We start from the raw sequence: 5,238 nt of genomic DNA on the forward strand, positions 1-5,238 counted from the left end.
TTTAGCCACAACGTCAAAGAGAGACAAAAAAAAAACGAAGAGCTCCCACTCTGGAGCAAAAAGAACTTCACTAAAGCTATAGATGAAAAAACATTTTAGTTCATTAGAATAAAGATAGAAACTAGATTTTTGAGGGGGATTAAAAAATAACTGAAATGATTTGTGAATTTGGAAAAATGAAGTAAAATAAAAACAGGAAACTTAGTTTTAACATTTGGTAACATTTGTTATCATAACCTGCCTGGTGAGGCTTTGATGAGCATGTTTGTTACAAGACTTTAAGTCAACTGCTTTGAGAAAGCTCTGCTTCCTTATTGTAACACCTACAGTGATTTACCTAAATCTAGCCTTGGGCGTACGCCCTCTAATACAATAACCCTTCAAAAGAATAGAACCTAATGCTGAAACTAATAAGACAAAACCAAAACAAGCAAACTGAAACTAAACTGAACTACAAACAAAAGTCACAATGAAATAACAATAAAAACTAAACGTAGAATAACTTGGGTGTGTATGTTGAGAGGCCCCAAGTTATTTTAAACCAATAAAATGACATGTTATGCTCATCATATTTTATACATTTTTTTCAATTGCTTTGTGTTTATTATACCAACACTGTTTATAGTTTTCAATCATTTTTATGCTAAAATGAAGTGAAGGCTTTTCCCTGACTCCTCCAGTGCACATTGAAGGGTCCCCTCATACCTTCTGGGCCCTTGAGCTGCCCTGTGGAAAGTTACGCCTTTGTACAGGTGTAGTGGTAAGGTAAAATATTTACTATGCTGTGTGAAATATACTCAATTATTGAGCCTTAAGAGAGAAAAAGAAGCACTGAAGCGATAGCCTTAAAATTAAAGAACACATGAGCCTTTCCTTCAGGAAATTACTGCCAGTTTTTAAATTGAAATCTGATTTACAGCAGATGTTATTGGTTTACTTTGTGTAATGAAGTGGGGCAATCAAGAAAACCTTAGGGAGTAAAAACTGTTTACAGTATGTGGTAGAAAATTAAGTTAGTCTTAAAGGGCGATATAGTTTGTATGTCAAACATCTTTTATGCTCACATCTTTAATTTGAGCAAACTCAACTTTCGAAAAGCCTTTGAAGCTCCAGATCAACTGTGTGTGAATTTTATGATTTAATTCATCTCAATCTGTACAAATTATGAACAACATCGATACTGCATGGTGCATACTGCTGAATAAAACTGAACTGATTACCTGACTTCGTGTTAATCCAGCAGAGGACTACTGTCTGATAATGGAAACGTGCTCAGTGCCAGTCATGTACCCAGGCTGCTTTAAAATTAAATTATACAATAAGCTACTAAGAGATCACCCAGCCTGCACTAAAGACCTGCAATTCAACTTTTGTGGGAGGCACTAAACCCATTCTTATGGTTAGTTTTTAAACTTTAATGGTTAAGAGTATATGATATTTTATGGTCAGATCATGTCTGATATGGGAAAATATTGACCTCAAATATAAAGTGGTCAAATAGAATATTTTTAAACTTTTAAATAAACAATTCAGTTCAACCGTGTTCAGGTTCCCAGACAGGTAAAGAACGAAAGTGTGATGGAACAGAAGTATAAAATACCAGAAATGGAAACACTTGGACTGCAAATACCTCAATCAAGCAACGTTGATACTCAACGCTTAAAAACAAAAGTACTTTAAGTATGATAACTAGTACATAGTGTTGTTTTTGTTAGCCTTAAGACAATGCAGACCTACATAGTTTCTTTATTTTTAAATCTCTTTGGTAAACACGTTGCGTTTACATACAATGACATATGCTATACTAATAGAATTAGCATTGATATAAAATACAAAAAATTACATTTGCATTTTTCCAGATGCATTTTTGAAGACACTACTAAACATTTACTACATTTATTTCGATATGTAAATTCTGCAATTTGACTTTTGTATTCACTGTTTATGATTATTTGCGTAAAGGCTCACTCATAAGTGAGCCACTGAAGAAAGAAATTAAGATGATTACTTTTTAAGATTAAAACTGTATATTTGCAGAAAAAGAAAATAAAAACAAAAAAAACAAACACACACACAAACAAACAAACAGAAAAAGGTTGATTTTTAAATGAAGCAATGTTGTGAGAAAAACATAATTTACTAAAAAAAAATGTCAGTTTAAAAATAAACTGCTTAGTTCAAGTTTTTAAAAGGCATCTTGTAAAAATTGACAAGAAACAACAGTTAAACTTATTCAACCCCACGACACTTCAGGATATAATAATTAATTAATTAAACAATTAATTAGCATTTATTTATGGAATCTACAGTATATCTGCTAGACTTCTCTTTTGCACAATCTCAGTCTTGCTGCTTTTTCTTCAACTTGTGTATAAGTGTGTATATGTATATACTGTATATAAAATATTGCACCACCTCACACAATAAGACCATAAATATGAGCCTGTGATACCTTTAACAATTTTGTGTTCATTGTAGATTATACTCATTTTATGTTTACTCTTTATGAAGGTCCTGTAGCACAGTTATATCTCTTGCAGAATCATTAAAGTGTCTATCAAGAATAAAAAGCAACTAAATTAAACGAACAGAACGATAAGCATAGAAAAATAAATGAATAAATAAGGCCAGTACTATACCTTGATCAAAATATTCTGATCAGGGTAGACCTTGATAAGAATATGCACGTTACATAAATTTGTATTTTTGTATGTGAAAATAAAAATTGTATTATGTTGTGTGCCAAACTGCAAATGTACAGCGCAGAATTAAAGCATTATGACAGTTCAGTGATCAAGATAATCACAGATAGATCAATATTCTAAGAAACTTAGAAATTAATTCACATGTAACATGAATGAGCCTGTGGTCTTCCGCTATGATGTAATTACAAAGCAAATTTAAAAAAAAAAGTATTTATATATTTTACCTTCAGTGCTATTCCTTATAGAAATTGTAATGTTGCTGTGCTGTCACGCACCAAATAGACGATCTTTGACCACGTGAACGCTTTACAGGTGCACGGGTTAGAGGCTCCGGAAGTGACGTGTGACGCTCACAAGACTAGACCGTACCATTCTGTGTGGACAGTAAATAGATGGACCCGGAGACGACAGGCGGACCTGTGTGAGGGACGGAGAAGCGCCGAATGGTAAGAAACCGGGCTGTGTGTGGGACATTTACCGATACGAAGTTAAAGCGTGAATGTGTGAGGAGGGTGAAGAGAAACGCTCCGGTCTGTTGGTTTGTTGGTGAGGTGATGAGGCTGTAATGTGCCGACCGGGGCAGCTGTCACTGAGCTGCTGTCTAACGCGACGACTGGACCTGAAAGTGTTTATGAATGAAATCAAAGCCACAAATCGGCTCCCGGTCCTCAGCAGCTTTGCCACCTTCACCTGTGGCTCCCTCACAGACGTGGTTTTAAGCGGCGGGAGTCACACGGCAGGTATAGGTGAGGTTAGGGCTCTTATTCGCCGTCATTATGTAACCAAGTGCACAATCTCGTTAAATAGCGAGCTACAGAGAGCCTGTGTTTGACCCAGGAGAGGGAGGAAATTACAGGCTGCTGAGGAGAGGAGGTGAAATTATAGAGGCTGGTGAAGAAATGTTTGTTATTGAGTTCTCAGACTGAAGTTTTGTTTAGTTTTTTCTTTTTTTTTGACTACGTGGCTAAAGAGAGAAACAGATGCAGGATGGGACAGGTTGGTGCTTATTTACTTTGAATTTCATTTATTTTAAATTGTCATCTGTACACCACTAATTCCCCCCTTGCCCTAAACCAGTACAGTCTAATACAGCAGTGAAATAAAACAACTACAATTAAACAGGTAGTTACTTGAACTGCATAACATTTAAAAGCTGTCATGTTATCCTTGACATTATTACAAATGCCTCATTTGCATCACCTGCTCACTCCAGCTTAATAATTATTTTTTACATATTCAATGAAAGTTAAATGAGCTTGTGGTTTGTTAATGATGTGATGGGAAATAGGTTTAGCTGGTTTTGTTGGTCCTCACCCGAGTTAACATGTCTGAGCTTAGGGAGAATTGCAAGTCATGCTAATAAAAAGGGGATAAATGTCTTACAGCGGTTGCTAGTAGCTGGTTTGGTAGGCCTACTTTTGTCTTAATGCCTTAATGCTTTGTGGCATAGATTCAAAAAGGTGCTGGAAACATTTCTCTCAGATACTGGTCATATTGCTACCGCAGATTAATGGGCTTCAGAGGTGCTCTATTGTATTGACACTGAGATATATTTGAGTACAGTGAACTGGTTTGTGACATGGTGTGTTATTTTGGTGGAAGCAGCCATCAGAAGATGGGTGCACTGTGGTCATAAAGGGATGGACATGGTTAGCCACAATACTCAGGTAGACTGTGGTGTTTAAATTAGGCTCTTCTGGTACTAAAAAGGTACAAATGTGGTAAGAAAATATCCCCCACACCATTATACCACCACCGGCCTGAACCACTCAAACGAGGTACTTGCTCTTAGTTGACAGGAGTGGCACCCAGTGTGGTCTTCTGCTGCTGTAGCCCATCTACTTAAAGGTGTTGTGCATGCTCTTCTGCATGCCTTGGTTGTAACAAGTGGTTGTTTGAGTTACTGTTACCTTCCTCTCACCTTGAAGCTGTTGGTTTATTCTCCTCAAATAAATGAGACATTTTCACCCAGAGATCTGCTGCTTACTTTGCAACCCTAGAGATGGTGTTGTGGGAAAATCCCAGGAAATCAGCAGTTTCTGAAAAACAACAACAATACCAGCAACCTGTCATGTTAAGAGTCACAAAAATCATCTGTCTTCTCCGTTCTGATGCTCACTTTGAACTTCAGCAGAAATCAATGAAAGGTGAATGGCTGAAGTGACTCTGAACTGCTGTATAACTTGATTCCAGTTCATCAGTGATCTTTGTGTTGGTGCATGTCAGCCAGTTGGCAAGATGAAGGCTAATTAAATGCTGGATTTAGTTATTTACTTTTAAAACTTCATCCATCCCTAAACTAGAGCCTAAAGACAACCTTAGATCTCAATCAACTCACTTTAGTTTCTCCATAAAGTCGGTTTAAGTACAAAAAATGTTAACCAAAGTGCCTCACAGGCGTGCCCCTTAGCAGCTGTGGACACTGTTTGGATGTGTTTATGTCAGTAATTAATCACCTCCCTCGTCAGCGCCTGTGTCTGTGCCCGTGTTGCCTAAAACTGAATCAGGCCCAATCTGTACCTAATAAACTGGC

At 36.9% G+C, this 5,238-nt stretch overlaps 1 protein-coding gene across 1 annotated transcript in view; it reads left to right on the forward strand.

Moving 5' to 3' along the window:
* The first annotated feature begins 3,110 nt into the window (after positions 1-3,110).
* Positions 3,111-5,238, forward strand: part of si:ch211-45c16.2 (mitogen-activated protein kinase kinase kinase 13) — a 42,091-nt gene continuing 39,963 nt past the window's right edge. The window contains exon 1 of the mRNA XM_031759057.2: positions 3,111-3,151. The gene's annotated coding sequence lies outside the window, so the exon portion shown is untranslated. The remainder of the gene's footprint in view (positions 3,152-5,238) is intronic.

The sequence above is a fragment of the Oreochromis aureus genome, linkage group 16 (genome assembly GCF_013358895.1).
Source record: "Oreochromis aureus strain Israel breed Guangdong linkage group 16, ZZ_aureus, whole genome shotgun sequence".
NCBI classification, from domain to species: domain Eukaryota; kingdom Metazoa; phylum Chordata; class Actinopteri; order Cichliformes; family Cichlidae; genus Oreochromis; species Oreochromis aureus.